General features: G+C 37.7%; 1 long non-coding RNA gene across 3 annotated transcripts in view; it reads right to left on the bottom strand.

Annotated features, from left to right (window-relative positions):
* The window catches only part of LOC106031782 (uncharacterized), a 41226-nt gene extending 26585 nt beyond the window's left edge, over nucleotides 1–14641 (bottom strand). The window contains exons 1-5 of one of the 3 annotated variants that reach the window (XR_010831690.1): nucleotides 14159–14595; nucleotides 13629–13928; nucleotides 11649–11682; nucleotides 9563–9692; nucleotides 6902–7023 (exon numbers count right to left, since the gene is read on the bottom strand). This is a non-coding gene — a long non-coding RNA (uncharacterized lncRNA). Of the gene's footprint in view, nucleotides 1–6901; nucleotides 9693–11648; nucleotides 11683–13628; nucleotides 13929–14158 lie in introns of all 3 variants that reach the window. The other 2 variants (XR_010831689.1, XR_010831691.1) reach the window with 2 other exon arrangements.
* Between the last annotated feature and the right edge of the window lie 4576 nt (nucleotides 14642–19217).

The following is a 19217-nucleotide window of genomic DNA, read 5'->3' as shown; positions in this document are numbered from 1 at the left end:
TTCCCTAATTCCCTTATCCTAAACTATTTAAGGCTTTGCTAATCCCTACAGCTTGAATTCACTGTTGTTTTTTTTCAGTCTCAAATTCTCTTTATTGCACTGTTCCCCTTTTAGCTCCAGCACTCCTTTCATCTTTTCTAATATTCCTACTTTAGGTCTTTAGCAGAGTCTGCAATGACTTTTCAGAGACTCATAGTGGCAGCTGTTGCAAAGTTATACTCCATGGGGTTCTCAGACTGCCATCCTCAAAATGCACTACATGTCCCAAAGAATGAAAGAATGCTTTCAGAAGATAAAAGAATAGCTGACGTCTTCTCATCAGCCAATATGTCAGCTTTTTTTCTTCTTCTACCTCATGTTTTATCACCATCTGCTGGCAGAACTTCGTAACACTGCTCTTAGACTTCCTGGATCCTCCAGGCCTCTCAGCACTGAACTGGTTGAGAAACAGGGTTGATATGCAGTTGGTGGTCTTTCTTACTCATGGTACTTCTGCTGCAGGCATGCACCAGCAACATCACCTTCCAGAACAATCAATATCTAATTCTATATTGTATCTAATAATATCTATCTCCAGTGAGGACAAGTTCTCTTATTTTCAAAACAAAGCTGAATTAAATGAGTATAACCATAAACCGAACACCACAACCTTCACTCTCTTCTCCCAAAAGTTCCAGTTTTGAATTGCACATTTGATCACCTGCTGAACATGACCTGTTCGGGCTATGGTTTCCTCCTCCAGCCCAGACTTTATCAATTGCTAGTAGTATAGAAAATAGTGTATGCAGGGAAGTAAAAATAAGAAAGCCAAATGAAGGAATGTTGTTAGTAGGACAGGGCACTTGTAACAGAAATAAAACATATTGTTGAAAGAAAAAATATAAATAGGAAAGTTTTAAGTATAAAAATAGCTTGATCTTGTTTTATGGGCCTGTGCCAGGCATGATGTACGTGTAGGCTACTCAAACCACACATATCAACAAAATACTGTGTGGGTCTTTAATTTCAGATTGCTTTCCAATGCGGGGATCAAGGTAGGTTGCTAAATAGAGTTCACTTCTGTGGTAGCATTTTGACACAATGTTCTTGTGCTTGCTGCAATTAGAAAATAGCAAGTACTACTGTTCTCCAGGTAGTTGAAATTTAAACTTCTGAAACTATTTCTTAACAGAAAAGAAGGAGGGGGAAACAGCTGATTTTACTCACTTCATAAGTCATACATTACAATTATCTCCAAGGACTCATGGGCATGTCTACGCTCAAAATAAAAACAAACACATTCTTACAGAAGTGCCATGCTTCTAGAGTCTCTTGCAGAGACAATTATAAAGTACTATAAAAATTTATTGTAACAACTGTAATTTCTAATTTAGATTATAACTATTATAATTCATTATGAATATTATAAAAATGAAAAAGACGATTCAAATTCCTAAACAGACAAAGACTCTTTTGCTTAAATTTATCAATTATCACTCAGTAGAAAAAAGGCTTAGACAAATGTAGTTTTGTTTGTATCCATGTCTCTGTTTTAAAAAACTTAAACTCACTAGAAATGAGTAGGGCTTGGCAACAGCTATACAAGCCATAACATTCTCATTTCAAGAAACTTCATTTAACTTTATATACAGAGTGTGCTAGACACATTATAGCCTATCTATGGCTATAAAGATTTGGTTCATGTCCCAGAGAGTTTCTGCTCTCACTTGAAGACTTAATGAATTGAGTGATCAGAAAGAATACAGAATAAAGAAAACTGAGGTTTATACAATAGTATCTATATAGTTAACAATATGAATTTAGAATAATATTTATTATAAATTTGGAAGATGTATTTGGAAAGGAAACTCACACGATTCAACATGAAAATAGCTCCTAGTATTATAGCCTGTAAGTTGAATTCAAATTGAAAGTTATGCAAGGTCTTAATTAGATCAAAGACTTATTAAAATTGGAATCCTATTTTTTTCTTGACTCTTGCTGGATTATTGTTTTTCTCCAAAGAGGAGGTCATGTAATTATTGTACATGGCTTTTTACTGCTCCTTTGAGATTTCCAGGATATGAATAAATTAGTATTATTTAAAATTTCACATCATTGACACATTACTTCTGAAGAATCTAATCATCTCTTCACCCATTTTGAATTCTGTAATTTGTCTTTGTCTGTGCCCATTTTCTTTAAATTACAAAAATCAGAATTATACTGCATTATTATCCTCTTATATTTTAAACAGAGGAAAATTAATACATTTTCTGAAGTAAGAAAAAAGCAGCCTCATTTTTTTTTGATGAATCCTGCACTTCCTGAAGACCTCGTACATTTAATGTAAAGACAGGAGAAAAAATAAAAAATAAAAAATGAAAGACCCAACAAGAAAGTATAATTTTATATATTGTTGAAAAGTAAAGGTCAAGAAAGGTCAAGAAAGGCAAGATCACAATCTGCAAATATTTTCAAGCTTTTCAGAATGAATGAAGGAAAGGAATTCCATCTCTGGATGGAATTCTGTTGTCTACTCATGAGGTCAGACTAAGAGACCATCACAATACCTTTCTTGCCTTAAACCTGTAAATCACGTTATCCAAAGATGACAAAAAAGACATCTGTACCTAAGGAAAAAAATGCTTAACTGAGATATTAAAAAAATATTCTTAACAATAAAAGTCCGGATATCCTTGTTTTTAATGATCCCTAGCCCCCCTTCCTACTTTTGTTCATGGAGAAAATAGAAATATCCAGAAGTACTGCTGTCAGTCAACAATAGGAATAACATAGAATCTGATGATGACCTAAGACCTAGAAAAAATTACAGCAACTCCCTTTTATGCCAGAGAGAGATTTGTTATGCCACATGTACCTTGTCATCTCTATGCTATACTACTATCATTTTTCAAGAATCTCGATCAGTTCTGAGATCCTATGGGAGGTCTGTAACAACAAAGAATATATCTGGGGATACTTCATCCACAGTACTATCCTTGTGTTTTTAAATTTTTTTATAACTTTGGTATCACTAATCAAAAACAAATGTCTACAACAGCATTTTACGTGTGAACTGCTAAGCATTTAAGTTGCAAACTTCTGTACTCTTTTCCATACCTATTTCTTCCTACTTAAATTTGAGCTGAAAGTAGCTGCATGTCACAACTTCACCAACTTAGAACTAAAAAGTCAAACAAAAGGTTAGATTAAGAGGTTAGTAAGTATGATATATGAGTAAATTCCGCAGAATGCAAAGGTCAGACCAGATGACCCAAAGGACTTTTTTCTCTGTTTCTAATCTCTCTGATTCACTGTCCTGCTGTTCTTCCAAAGACACTTCAGTAATTCTTACTTCTTTGCCTTCTTACATGTAACCCAAAGGGAAAGCAGTGATGTGAGAGTCCAAAATATAAGGTGAAATTTCAGAAATATCTTACCTGTATTAAGTGATGATGCGTTTCAGATAATAAACCAAGGGGCAGATTTACAAAAGTTTACCAGCCAAAAAAGGCAAATATGTGTGACATTTACCCAAAAAAGTATCTAATTGAATACTATCAAGAATCTTAATTTTAATGTCTACAAATAGCCTTACAAATCCAGCACCCAAAAGATGTATATTTCATTGTATGAAGACCTGAGCCACTCTGGATCGTTTTCAGGTAAAATAGTGAAAATCAAATTTATGTGTGCATGCATATATATATATAATACTTTTGTTTTGAGGAAATGGCAATATAGTGGGATTACATAAATAATAGCTGTGCTTGAATTATTATTTCAACTCATGGATGTAGCAGTGACAGTTAAGCAAGGTAACAAAAAGTTGCTCTTCTGCAGATAACACACTTCACAATACCCACAACATGGTCTAACACAACATTTAGCAGTTAGTTGAAAGAGAAGAGAGAGGTGGGTTTGAGAGGCATGAAAAGGAATTCCAAAACACAATGCAGCCGTACAATGTAACATATGAGTATGTTTCCTTCATCCTGAGATATACTGGTGTAGTACAGAATGCACCTACCCATTTTTAAGTATTGTGGACCTTCACCATTTTGTTGTCTCTGACTTAGAGGCCTACCTGGAGTCATCTTTTTAGCTTTGTTTGAGCATTTCATATGTGAAGCAGAGCAATATTTAGAGACAGATCCATACCTGCTCACTTTCAGCAGAGTGATCTTATATTTAAAAAGACGCTTTTTAAAGGCTTGTTTTCAAGTTTCATAAAAAATAATAAAATTTTAAAAATATGTTCTCTACCCTTTATAGTTTCTTCTTAGTACAGTCTGCATTTGCCCTTTCCTGTACTGCCCTCACCAACTGCTGCTACCCTTTCCCCTCAAAAGAGTTTAATGGATGAATTTTTGCCTGAGGAACTTGTATGTGCTTCCCTTTGGGTAACCTGCAGTGCAGTGGGACGCACTGCAGCCAGTACACTCTTCGCTAGAACAGACTGTTTTACTCTAATTCTTTTCCCTTTCTACGTGTTACTCTGCCCATAACAGGGAAGAAAAATTGCAAGGAGGCATCTAGTTTGATATTTTGCTTTTGCCTGGCTGCTTGTAAAAGTCTGTTTCTGTTATCAATATGTGATATAGCAAGGTTTCTTTAAGGTTACTAGGGGCTTTGCAGAGTGGGACATTATCATGTAAACTCAGACTTCTTTGAGATTTTAGTCTTAAAAAAATGCTCATTTGCTGCCAAAACATCAAGTTATTTTGAGTTTAAATTTCTTTAGATGCCAAGAAGTACACTTCTAGCTGGGAACAAAATTGCTCCAATTTCACCAGCACACATACATCCAGTTATGATCAGTAATCATGTTTCTTTCAGTTAAGTCCTCTAAAAGGTCTTATCTCATGTGTGTTCCAAGAGCTTTCCTGGCATTTCCTAACTCCAGAAAAAATGCAGCTATCAGGATTATTTGGGGTTTCCTTTAAAATGCAGCTGGGAATTATATCAACTTTTACAAAATAATAATGTTGTAGTCAGAGAGCTTGTTCAGAGGGGAAGGATGGGTCCATTGCTTCTGTGAGCCCTGGGGAAAAGTCTTATGACCATATTTCTCACCTTCCACAGAAACACTCAACTTCTAGATTATGGAGTTCACCTTTGAGAAAACACAGATAGTCCCCTACTCCTCATTACTGAAGCTGTGCCAGAAGCAGATAAAAATGTATGATGGTGGTGGGGGGAAAAAAAAAGAAAAAAAAAAAAAAAGGAAGACAATGCATGTTTCTGCAGTGTAATATAGGTACATTTTCAGTGCAAAATAAAACAGCTGTGCTGGGAGCAAGAATCAGAATTAAGGTCTCCCTGGTCCTGCATAGACAAGCTTATAGAGCCATGAGTCTCCCTTCCTTGCTTTCCACTCCAACTTTCTTTTCTCATAGTGCAAAGATAACATATGACCTCATTATCCTTCCCTACAGGTCCTAATCTGAGAGCAAGTAAACTGATCATGAGGACCAGACTTTATGAGGACACAAATTAAAAATCAGAATACTGCCAGATCAAAACAAGAATCACTTCATTCACACAGATACCTGTGAATATCCACTGCAAATTAAACTGCACAGAATTACTGGTCATTGCAAATGATTTTTATTTCCCCAAGTGGAAGATTCCAGCTTTATTTCTACTATTTTCCCTTGTGATTGGGTAGTCATAGACTTCATCTCCCATACATGCTGTGAATGTCTCTTCCCCATCACTGAACAGGAAAACACCATCCAGTTGTCCTGTGGAGTGTGAACGCGCTGTGTGAAGACATTTTTTATCATTGTCATCCTGCCACAACACTATTTCCTGTATTTTTTAAGTTCTGAGTGCAACAGCTCATAAGTTGTACAGTCTTCTGTCAGAAAGTTGGTTTAAACAAATCATATAAAAAGACTGCAGCCCCAACATTAGGGGATATCAGAGCAAGGAATCTGCTCAGTGCCACCTGTTCTATCATCATACAGCTTTGTAATGCATTATTCTCATGGCTGGTAGCAAGCTATAAGATTTGTACTGAATTTTCAAGGCCTTAGGGCTGAAGTTTGCAAGGCCTGCTTTGTCTGAACTTCCTTGACTTGCCAGCAACTTCATTTTACTTGGTTTAGCTGTAACAGCAATTTTTTTTAGTTGTTGAGATGTCTGTGGGTAATTTTTTACTTTTGTTTATATTTGCCTAGTATCACCATAGTTTTTACAAGCCTAGCATAATAATGTAGCGTAGCAAATACAAGCCTAATATGTAAATAGGGGTCCTAAGGGCTGAAGAGGTAGGTTTAGATACAGAGGAACACAGGCACGGGATGATAAAAGATGGGGCACAGACTGGCACTGGAGGCCCCACAACTGTAAACAACACCTCAACAGTCCATTATGAAATGCAGACCTGGAGATGGCCAAAACTGAGCTTAGTGGTAACACAAAGAACAAAGAAGTACTATCTGAAGTATGTAAAATGCACCATATGTAGCAAATTTTGATGCAACACTGACCTTTGGACCAAAAAAAAAAAAAAAAAAAAAAAAGAGCAAGAGGTAAAAGCGTGTTAGCAAGCATATAGAAAGAACCCCATGTGGATCCTAGAGCAAAGAAATCAACGCAAGTATCACAGAGCGAAGAAATCAACGCAAGTATCATATTTCTTTCAGTGAAGGGCTATGGTGCTGACAACTTATTACAACACACCCAACCAGAATGAAAATGCTGACATTAGGACCCAGAGGAGCAGAGATAAGGTGAGTATAATATCAGGATAAGGGCTAGAAACTGACTACATGTATAACAGCAATTTGTACTGTCTTATTATTCCTTCCTTTTCTGTAATAATTAGTTCTGGGTTAATAACTATTAGACTCATAAATTTCAGTTATCTAACAAAAAATGTTTGGATATATACATGTAAGCGTATGTATACCTTAGGTGAACTTTCTTGTTGCCCATGAAACAAGATTTTGAGAATAATGTGATGGTTTCTGAGAGTTCGGTTCTCACTGGAAGCAGTGCTGCTGATTAGACTAGGTCTCTGCTGGTAAAGGACTTAAAAGGAATATGAGTAAAAACAAGAAAAAAACATCAATTCAGAATAATTTCCTTCTGGGTACAAAGTATGGATGATAACTAAAATTCAGGAACACATTCTTAACACTACTGAATTTGCATGGTAGCTATTACCTGCTATACTTCATTAAAATCCTTTCATCCTCCTTTCAGCAGATATTTAAGCTTAAAAAAAATCTGCAGTAAAGCAATGCCACCTAACCAATTTAGCTTATTTTGCTGCACCAAAATATCCCTAACTGAATGGTAATCCCATAAAACATGTTTTTGATACAGAACCAAGAGGAACTGCAGGTCTGAGAATTCTTCTACAAATGTCAATGATAACAGTTGGAAATACTTTGTTCCAGACCTAATGTTCTAGCAAAGAAAATCCCACCAAAACTACTCTGGTAACATTTATGTCGCAGCATGCATGGCAGGGCTGATGGAATGAAACAATCCATGGACTAGTTTTATCCTGCTGGGCAAATTTTTATCGCTGTGTGCTGAAATCCAAAAATGATTAGCATACCAGAAAGACATGCAGTGCCATCCCTAGTTCTTTGTCAGAAAAGAGAAGTTTTGTTTTTGGTAGCATTTCAAAAATTTGGAAACAAGGACAGCTGATGGAAACCTTTGCAGCTGCTAGGTCCAGTGTCAGCCTTGAGACCAGTATGGGAGCCCTGGCATTCTCTGTCCCTGATTACCAGAAGGGGAAAAAAGAACACAGACTACTGCTTTTAAAAGATTCACAATTGCAGAAGAAAATAAGACAAACTTTTTTTTTTAATCTTTGCACCTTCTGTAGTTATTTGCATGAACATAATGTGGTGTAAAATCACCCCAACAGCTGAGGAAAAAGAATTTTGAATTATATTCTTGTTTGCTGACTTTGAATAAAATAAAAGTAGGTAACTGTCTATGGAGATAAGGTCAAATATTTCAAAAACGCGTGCATTCAGAAAGACATTGAGGTGCTACCTATAGCTTTAAGCCTTTAACCCAGGCCTCAAAGGTGTGCAGGTTCCCCATATAACCAGTGAAACAAACAAACAAACAAAAAACAAGTGCTTCTAAAGAGTGATTGGGAACATTTAAGTAAAACCTAGCTGCTGCCTTTCATGGGCACCTTTGATTAACCACTTAGATGTACCCTGTCCTTCACCAGGGACAAGTGTAACTGAGGTGCTGAGTGTAGGCACCTGAACAGGCTTCTGCTGTAGGCACTGAAAACACTTCTCTCCCTCTGCCACTATAGTGTAAACATGCACTCAGCCCACTGAGAAGAAGAAATTGCATGTAGCATTTCTACTTTTTTGTCCTTTAATCATGTGTGTTAGAGAAGGAAAATGTTTATATATTCCCATTTGATATTATTTAATGAACTTTTAGCTGTTTCAAGCAGTGGATGCATATTATTTCTTTGGGAAGTTGCTTTACAACATAAATGTTCTTGCAGCAAAGATTTTTATCTGAGTTTTCCTTATTTAGTGTAATTACAAAAGATAGTCTTTTCTATCACGAAAAACAATTCCAGCAATTTCTGTTGTGCTTGTAATTGAGCCCACATTTCCCAAAACATATTTGCATGTACTCAACCACTTGTAGAAGTTATCATGTCAAAAATTCATTTTTATAATCTTTTCTCATAAATCAGTGCCTTCTACCCATAAACATGCTTATTTATTTTCTTTTCACCTCTCCTAATATAAGAGGTTTTTCTTCTACTATGGCATGTCCATCATTTATCATTCACTCAAAACAGTGTTGCTATGAGCACTGCTTGGATTCTTCTCCCTTTTCTTTTCTTTTAAAAGAAAATTTTTCTTTTAAAAGAAAAATTGACCTATAAAATGGAGTACCTGTAAGTTGGAATAGGCTACGCATGCCTTAGTGTCTGGTTATAGTCAAGGTTTCTCACAAAGCTTTTGTGTCTTACCTCTCATAGATCATACCACATCTGCATCATCAGATAAAAATCCTTTCATTAGGGTGAAACAAAGTGCAAGAATCTGTCTTGCCCCCAATACTCATGTTAGGGCATCTCTCCTTAACTTAGCTACTTTGAGCTACATGTTCACATGGACCTCCAGGTCTCCTGCTCCACACTGAGAGCATTCAGGTTTTGCATAGCTAGCATAGTAGTTCTCTACTCATCTTTTATCCTATAGGACACCGGACAGATCCAGTTTGCAGTTAATTCCTCTCCCTAATGAATGTTACTCGTAAAGGTATGTTCTGTGCTACTCAGCTAACTACTAGCATGTAACATAAAGGGTGCATCAGGAATGCAATCCACTATCAGAGGCCAGCAGAGGGAAAGCAGTGCAAGAATTGCATTTAAGGATGGTACAGAAAATCCTGCATTCCCAGTAAAACCTTCCTATATTGTTACCAGTGTCACTGTATCTAGGATATTAATTTAGCCTTCTTTTTCATCATTCCATCATCATGTTATAGATGATCAAATGTCTGCAGTATGATACTGCATGAAATGATGCAAACTCATTTAAAGCAGCATGGTGAGATTACTGACACAATTATTTCCACCACAGGATAGGAATATTCCTTTTTCTGCTATTAATATTTGCTTTAGAAAAACATCCAGGTCCTTTATCAGCTCACAGTTTTCACATAACTGAAATTAGCAGCATTAATCTTCTGTTCTGCAATAAAAAAAATGTATAAAAATTACACAGTGATAGCTTTAATACCATCCATTTTCTATTTCAAATGCTAAACTAGACTATCACATTGCTGCTTGGACACATTACTCTAGCATGGCAGATTTGTCACTATAGCAGGTAAATGCTTTTCTTTTGTGTCTTGACTCCTTTTTAAGTCAGCTGAAGATCACGTTATTTCTTCTGATTTTAAACACGGGGGGAAAAAAATGTGGGGTGCAGAGAAAACAGCCATTTTCTTTTTTCTAAAGGGTGCATTAAAAGATTAGCAGCCCACAGGAGGAAAAGCACAACAATGCTGTAAAATAACTCTCTGTCTTCTACTTAAAAATGAAAAAGATTAGCACAAATTCATGCCATTAGGTTAGCTTCCTTTTTACAGATCCAGCTAGCTGGGATTTGCATAATGCAGAACTTCAGCTGTGCTTTTCCAGATTCTGACATTCTGAGCCTAACAAAGGCTGCCTACGATTTTCAGGTCATTTTGACCTTCAAGTAAACTGTAATAAGCAAAGGGAAGATGCACACAAGAGCCCCTGCATTAAAACCCTGCTCTTCTGTGACAGACGGAGATTGCCATCTACTGGTCTCTGGCCTCTACCTAAAGTCAGGCAAAGGGGATTTCAGTGAGGATCCCCGCAGTTGCTCTTTCTTTAAAGCAAAGGATATTTTTCTTCAGCCCGCTCTTCATAAGCATATTCAAAGCATACATTTGCATAAATAAGCATTTATTTGAAAACGAAGCCGAACTATTTGGTCACCTGTTGCAGTCTAGCTGTGCAGGGAGTTGCTGTGATAGATGTTAAGTGGCATCTGCATAATGCAAAGTTCTGCCATTTCAGGGATGAGGATAAATGACAATGGAATAATATTATAGAGATTCTGACACACGTATGGACCACATCATACAACTCCACCAAAATGCGATTCTTCTGAACGGCAAGATAGTGGGCTTTTTGTCAGAGAACTGGCTGGGAAGCAGGACTGCACAGACAGCCTGAGGATGTGCTATGTCTGCATGGCAGAGCATGGACGCCTTGCATGTTTCTGCATCTCTTTGGCATTCTTGCTGCAGCAGTGCAGCTTTTGACAACTGGTGGACTGCATGCCACAGAGCGTTCGGCCCTACTACTGCAGCTGCCAGGTAACCTCCCATTCTCACGCAGTGATGCATAAAACACCTATTACATCAGGCTCCAGTGTGAGATATTCCTACTCATGACTGCTCGGCTCACCCTTCATTTGGGCATAGTGTCTTTCTAGTCATGCTGACAGAAAGGAAAGGATGCCTGTTCCCTGTCTAAGAGGTTAAATTGTCCGTGTAAATGAGGATAGTGCTAAAACAATGAACTGCAAACAGAAGCAGCTGACACAGGCACATACTCCATCCTGCCAGCTCTGGGCAGAGCCCCTGACGCCCTGCCAGGCAGACAGTGAGTACAGCACCACTGAAATCGCCACGTGTCTGTTGGCCACAGGATATTTTTCAGAGCCCTGGGTGTGAGCTTTGCAGCAGTGCCATGGCCCTGCTTCCCTCCCTGCAGAACCACGCAGCCCTGCACAGGCACATACAAACACACAGGCCACTCAGCACTGATGCATCACGCTTTTCTAGCTGTTGATTGTATATCCCAGCCCAATAGAAAAAAAAGGGCTTGAGACAGCATAGAAGGATTTAAATAGGAATATAGGAGTCATGTCGATACAGATGGCCATGCTGGAATCATGGAAAAAAATATTTTGCTTGATAAGAGCCTGAGCAAGGGAGCATGGCATGTGAATAGCTATACCCACACAGCATCAGTAGAGCATTTTCTGCAGTACTGCCAATAATTACACACATCTGAAAACACCTGATACTCAGGAAAAACTCATTACCCTAACGTGCCTGCAAGCTGAATGCACAGCCCCTGCCATCCAGCCTGCCTTCCCACTTACCTCTGGTCTCTGTGAAGAAGCTGCAGGGCAGACTCTGAGAACGAAAAGCAGAAATTATTTCTTTATCATTCTGGTCATTAATTTGGATATATGGCAGTTAACCACTCAGTGCAGCACTCCTTGCATTACGCTGCAGTTTCATAGGAGAATAAGCCTAAAATATCAATACCCATTGGTGCATGTTTGCACACACGTGCATCTGCACAGCTTGAAATTTCTGGTTTGGTATTTGTTTTCTAACTGGAACAGTGTCTTTGATGAGAGCAGACTCTCTAGAAGCAGTTGTTTCTTTGCAAAAGTTGCAGGGAATGTTTCATTAATATGAAAAGTGCTACGAGTAACTATTTTCCTTATTCTTCAACCACTGAGGAAAAAAATCTGAGGAACTGTAATCCTGTTTTAAATGAAATTTCAATTCATCCTCTATTATGGGTATGCAGCCTTCTCTTCTTTAATATATTGTTCAAAATTCTTAATGCTACAGTGCACTGGAACTCATGTTTTCAGTCATTTCTCCATCACTATTCTACCTCTTTCCTAATCAGTATGCTGGATGACTACATATTTAGTACATATTTCTTAGACTGATTCCTTCCTCCCAGATGAATTGTTTAACATTTTTCTACATTAAACTGCATTTGCTAGCTGGTAGTTCACTTACTTAAATGACCCAGAATCCTCTGTGGTTTTGTTTGGTTTCTATCACCTGTTTTATTTCTTTCAGAAACAAAGTAAATAAATAAATATAGTAAAAGCAACAATAAATATTATAAAATTAAGTTTTTAAAAAGCTTTCCTACTGATTCTCTTTATTATCCATTCTTTTCCCTAGAAAAAAATCAGAATGCTGTTTGTCAGCAGTGGTGTAAATGAATAGTTTGAATTTAACTTGCATGTAATAATTTCAGAGACAATTCTGAAGTAACATGGCTATAAATTAGTAGTGAGTGAATGTATATCTCTTGGTTTTGTAAGCATTCATTTGCAAACTATAAATAAAGAGTAAGATCATCAAGGACTCATCCTTATGCAAATGATATGTTTAGGTTTTGAACTTGCTTACAAGAACAATGTAGCATTATTTTATAAATGTGCATCTGACCAGAACTTACATATTACAGTGCAATACTTTTGTGACCAAACAGATACAGACATGATAAATCTAAGTCCTGCCCTATATTGATCCTATATGGGGTATCTAAAACATTCTTTCACAGACATTTTTATTCTATAGGAAAGTAATTTTTATTGTGGCACCTATTACCTGATTAGGCTGAGATTTTTATTAACCCACCTAATGCACTGCTCCTGTGTCTGACTTTGCAGCAGTGTAAGCCTTATTTCTACTACCCTCTCAATGTGTAACCATGAGGAAGCTTTATTTTGTTTAGAATTTATTGAAGGGCAGAAATAGAGAAAATTCACTCTCTAGCAATTGCACAACAAATTAAGTAATAAATTGCATTAAGGAACATAATGGGGAATATAGTTCTACCAGCCAGCCTAAGACCCTTACTGTCCTACTTTCAAATGGCCTTCCAATTTTGTCCTCACCTGACTGTATTGCAGACTTTTCTCCAGGTGGGTGATATTCACTTCTGTGCACCAAAAGGATTATTGGCCTTCTTAAGACTTAATACAGACATTGCACATGCACAATTCTGGTCTCCCCCATACCTCTTGAAAGCCTGAAGAGTGTTTTAATGACCCAATTTCCTTCAAGTCTTTACAAAGGTGCCTGGCTTTCTTTGAATCTTTCTGTTTTCATTTCTTATCACAAAGCTTTCCCTATGGACATGGTATCACTAGCAAGCACTGCAAGACGGAGCAGGCTGTAATTTCTTACCTTCATGCTCCCTGCTTTAATCAGAATGGTATTTACATAAACCCCTCCCACCAGAATTTATCCTCTGTTCCCAAAGCTGATTCTATAGGCTGAATCACCCTGAATGCAGCGCCAGGTGTCTCGCATCCCCTTACCTTCTGTGCAGTCTTACAGAAAGCTCATCCCTGGTATGAATCCATGTCACTTTGTTACTCAGTGTAATCAGCAGGGACCCGACTCTGCACACAAGTCCATATATGATGCTTCCTGTATGACCCTTCCTTTATGCAGCTGTCCAGTAGCTGAGCAGGGTCTTGGTCACTGTTCAGAAGCTCCATTTCTCAGTTTATGCTTGTTCTGCAGTGATGGTACTGGATGCCCCTCTACACTGCAGCTCCTGTTACTGCAGTATCTACTGCAATATTTACCAGCTTTATCCCCATGCTTTTCTAAGACTGGAAAATAAAAGGGGAAGAATGAGAGCACAAAGAGAAATAACAATGGTGCCACGCAGAGGTCTCTAGCAGAACAAGACAGGGGTCCAGGTGTCCAGCATTTTAAATCAGCACCCATCTCACTTCTTTCTATTTCTCGGCAGTGTCTGCAGCACAAATCACTTAGTTCTACAAAGGACATACAAAGATTTAAAAAAAAAAAAAAAAGAAAAGGAAAATATAATATTCACCTCTATGTGAATGGCATGGAGATTAGGGGCTGCCTTGCTTCTGAAGGGACAGAGTTTCAGCTGGTATAAACTGGCCTGATTTTATTGACATCAGTGAAGATGCATTATTTACACCAGCTTAGGATCTAGCTCAGAGGCTTCAACAACTGAACATTTCCAGCCAAATAAAAAGAAGGCTGCCAGGAGACTTGTTTATGGCTTAAAAATAATGAGTGGGATCCCACAAGGATCTAGGTAGCAATTTGTTAAGCTATGAGGGCAAGACCTAGGGGCAAATCTGGACCTGAAAAGCATTTCCTTCCAAAGACTGCTACCACACCAAATAAGCTACCTAGCAACACAAACAGACTCCCTGGTGCTAATGAATTTAAACATAGCACAGATACATTACCACCTATGGCTCCTTCCTTCCAAATCACCCGGTTGAGCTCAATAAAATGAAGACAACAAATGTTTCTAAATCTGTAGCTGCATCCAGTGTGTGGTGTTTTATCATTTTACCCTGAAGTTCATTTCAAATTGCGCCTACTGATTCACTTACAGAATTTCTTTCTCTGAGAACAAAATCCCCTTGTCAGTCTTTTCACCTCACTCCTGCTCTGCATCACCAGCTTTGACGTGCAGTAGCATGTTGGTGGAAAGAGAGAAAAAGGAGGAGAACTAACAAGAAATCATTTCTCTTTTGACCTGAGATTGTAAAACTTAGAGAGCATTTTGGCACTGTGTAAGGTTAATATTACAGCAAATAGCCTATCACAGCAGCAAGTATAAAGCACTATCTTTTTTCTGTCTGTGCACTGAGTGGGTTGAGAGTTTTTATTTCATACTTCATTTACACCTTGCTGAGTGATGCCATAGAAATGGCAGAAGTTTCATCTCCTCCCACTCGTGCAGCAGCACAATATGTGTAACAGCAGCAGCTCCCACACCACTCACTGGAAGCTCAGGCCTGATGCTAATCACAAGTTCACATCTCCTTCTCCTGTGTGACATTCTGAGATGACATCAAACACCTTTTGTTTTCTTATTAAAGCTTATTGCAGAACTAACAGCTGACTGGAAAGCCGTTTGAGAATTTTAATCACATAAACTAAAAAACACTGAGGTTTTCCTCAAAAGCTCCTCACAACAAAAAATGGGAGAGTAAATTAACAAAATCTGTTTAGGAAAATACTGAAATGAAGAGGACAAGCATTTGGATATAACACACACAGTCTTAAGCAAAATGAAAAGGGTAAAGTTGTATATCCTTTTTATATCAATATCAGTTCACTGAAAGTGCAAAGTCAAACCGCATCTGAAAATCTAGAGACTTTCCAGAGGACTCAGAGAAAACTCGTGCTAAACAAGGTTGGAGGACTGTTAAGAACCACCGGTACTGCTCACAGAAATTAAACATTCGGGTCTCAGGTCCTGAGCAAGCCCAAGAGTCCTGCAAGGTGCTCAAGGCCATCACTTTGGTTAACAGTTTCAAAGGCAGCATGTAAATCAAACAGAAGTAATGAAAAGACACAGCTCATGCCAAACTGCTCATAAGTCTAAAATCTTCACAAAGCAGGCAAGATAGCCCATCAGGTTGATAAGGAGCTCAGAACTAGTTTGAGACTAGTTCATGTTGGTAATTGACCAAGTACTGCTACTTCTGCCAACTCCAAGGTGTTCTAGATTTGGCCATGGTCCAGTCTGTCCATTAGCACAGATTCACTTCTCATAATACACCAGAGCAAACACCATTAATTGACACTCTGCTAGCAGTTTTACTGAAAGGACCAAGAGCTAAATCTGTATATTACTTGAATAACTCTTAGTCTCATATCCTGTATATGAAATAGTTTTTATCAGAACTTTCACACTACCATTCTATCATGGTAGAGGGGAGCATAACAGGACCACCATTTCAAACACGTATTTCAGTGAACCTTGTCTGTTACGAGCAATGGGGTTGACAAATCAGTCTGAATACATTACAGTAAAATGTTATTTGTAGAGATAAATAGTAGAGACAGAATCTTTGTGAATATTTTGGTGATTAAAAAAAAAAAAAGTGACTGCCAATTCACTAAATATTAATAAATAATAAATTCACTAAAATAAAAAATAAAATAAAGTGAATTCAATTTCCTCAATTAAAAATGTCAACAGGTACTTTGACTATTTAAAACCTTTTTTTCTAACAATTTCTTCTCTTGGGAAATTCATCAAAACTGATTCTGGACACTAAGCTCTTATTTCTACAAATAATAATTTGAAGTAAAAAAATGCAACTGCTTGTCAAAATATTACCAGTATTAGCCACATAAGCAAATTTTGTTGTCCTTCCAAATTATAGTTGACGTATGAGCATATCTAATAAATAACAAAATGAGGTTACAGAGAATTTGGGGTTCCTGGAAAACATATTGCAGATCTGGGAGTCCTATATCCTAAAAGAGCTCTAAATTTAGTTTCCAGAACAAAACATTCTTAAGACTAATCATTCCATCACATTCATATCACTTTTTTTTGTTTTTTTGAGAAAATGATTAAACAGTTTGTCTGTAGCATTCTTTCTTGCAGGTTGTCGGGACCTACACATGCACAGCAGTACTCCCACCCGCAGCATGCTGCACGGGCAGCCACATTTCTTTCAGGCCTACAGTGAGAGGCCCAAGAGCTGCTTTGATATACAGAGCTTGATGATGGGGTATCCTGCTCGTAAAGGAGTCCTGCTGCACTTTAAGCTGCATGCATGAAAATGCCCTGAAACTTGAACTGCCTAAATCAAAGCCAGCCAGCTGAGAAATCCAGCACAGAACCAGCAAAAGTGGATTGCATAGTAGTGAAAATTTGAGAGGCTGATACATCAGCAACTGGACCCAGTCTAGCTCTAACACCTACAAAAAATCATCAGAATTCCACAGGCTAAGAATGGAAAAATCCTATTGACACAATGGAAAAATCCTATTAATACATATCCTGTGGATTTGCTATCCTTTGGAAGCAGAAGCTGCTGCTTAGATGAAAGGGTCTTTGCCTCCAGAACTGTTTGGGGTTCCATCCCACACATTGCACCCACCTAAACCAGCCTGTAATGGCTCTCACGGGAACACACACAATGCCCAACAATTAAAGAACTAACAGACCAAATGTAAGAGCAAACGGAAGCTGGTTGCATTGACAGGACCAGACCAGGCTGGGAAAGGAATTCCATAGAAACTCCCCAAAGGGAAGAACTCAAGATGGCCTCAGGTGAGGAGGCTGGCAAGGACAGTAAGCTGAGGCCACTAAGTGAATCAAAGTAGAAAAACATGGATAAAGTGGGAAAGGAAAAAATATCTATAGAAAACACTATAAAGCACTTCAATTGTCAGCTGATGTGGAAAATCCATTATATTCCTATACTTCAGCCTTTATGGAAATGTCAGTTGCAGCAAGCATTTTGGAGGCTGATATTTTTACACAGAAAGAGCTTGCAAAAACCTTGGAAAATGGGGTCATAAGCATCCTGGATTACATGCACAGAATGCAGAGTCCTGTAGCTCTTCCAGATGGTAAGGAGACGGTGAAATGCAGAGCCGAGTAGCCAGAGGCTTAGGCTATTGAAATTACATAAAAATTGAAAGTGAGCATGCCAGAGCTGCTTTTAATTTTCAAGTCCTTCTATATACATTAGCTGTAAATAAGACCTTAAAAACCTTTTTTGGACTACTAAAAAAAAAAAAAAAAAAAAAGAGAGAGAGAATTTGGAAAGGTATTAGCTGACATTCCTGATGTTCCCAGATCCAAAGCTTTCAGAACTATTCTCTTTTCTCCTTTCAACATGAGATCAATGTAAACATAGAGGATAGCTTTACCTCACAACACACACTTACAGCCAGTAATAAATTTATCAGTCAAGGTGTCAGGGAAGGATGCTGTAAAGTCACTGAAGAGCTGAAACAATTTGAGAAATGTAGAGGAAATTTCATGGGCAAGACTGACCTGCTGAATTAGAAGCAATCGCAGCAGTATGTTTGACATCAATTCCAACATTTGGCAAGACAAATCCACTATTCTGATTTATTCCACTTGTGATCTCTTTTGGTCTTCCCATGTTTGTACCTTCTCCTGCATAACAGATCCTTACCCAATTCCACATAAGACTAAAAAGCAGAAGCAGCAAAACGCCTAACTGCAATTAATTATGGAAGGATGAGAAATACCCAGTTTTCATGTGTTCTTTCTTAAATTAAACTCAGTGATTAAGCACAGGAATACATTGTAAATGGGCTGAAACACAATAGTCCTTTCAGTAACAGAATGGAAAATGATACAAATGTGCTTTCTGTGGACTAAAATCCATTGAAAGTGTCATAGAAAAAATAAAGAACTGTATGGAAAGGCTGAAATGGCACAATAGTATCTAAGAACTTCACAAATGTAGACACTTTATGTTCTCAAAGAACGTTGTTATGTTTACAAATTCTCATGGTAATGCCTGCTGTCTTCCCTATTTGAAACATTCTCATATCCTTAATGTGTAAAAGCATGTAAACAAAAGAAATATATAGCACTGGAAACATCAATTATATAATTGCACATACAGCTGACTTTAAAAAAAAATGACAGAAACAGGCATTTTCCTATGAAAGTCTTCAGTTTATTCCAAAGCCATTTTTATCACCAATAACAACAAAGTTCCAACAAGATGTTGTGAACAGCTAGTTTTGTCTTAGCTAATCATCACCTCTTCCCACACCCAAGAACAGCCAGCAATGGCTGGGAATGAGATCTGAAGTTATGATGTTACCATCTGTGCCAGGAAAAAAAAAATAATAAAGCTTCGGGAACATATTAACCAGAATTGCAATAGCTGTAAATGACTTGTAGGGTTATAATTTCTCTGTAGCATTTCATCATTTTGAAATTATAAGCATTTACTTTATATATATGTGTGTGTGTGTGTGTGTATACACATATTGGCTGAATGACATACATGCGGATACAGCTCTTGCTTCTCCTGTCTTATTCATCCTCTTGATAGGTTTGAAATGAGAAAACACACAAAGAATAACAATGTAGTAAAGCTAAGCATTATGAC

Source organism: Anser cygnoides, chromosome 5 (assembly GCF_040182565.1).
Source record: "Anser cygnoides isolate HZ-2024a breed goose chromosome 5, Taihu_goose_T2T_genome, whole genome shotgun sequence".
NCBI lineage: Eukaryota > Metazoa > Chordata > Aves > Anseriformes > Anatidae > Anser > Anser cygnoides.
This window is presented reverse-complemented; position numbering and strand designations above follow the sequence as displayed.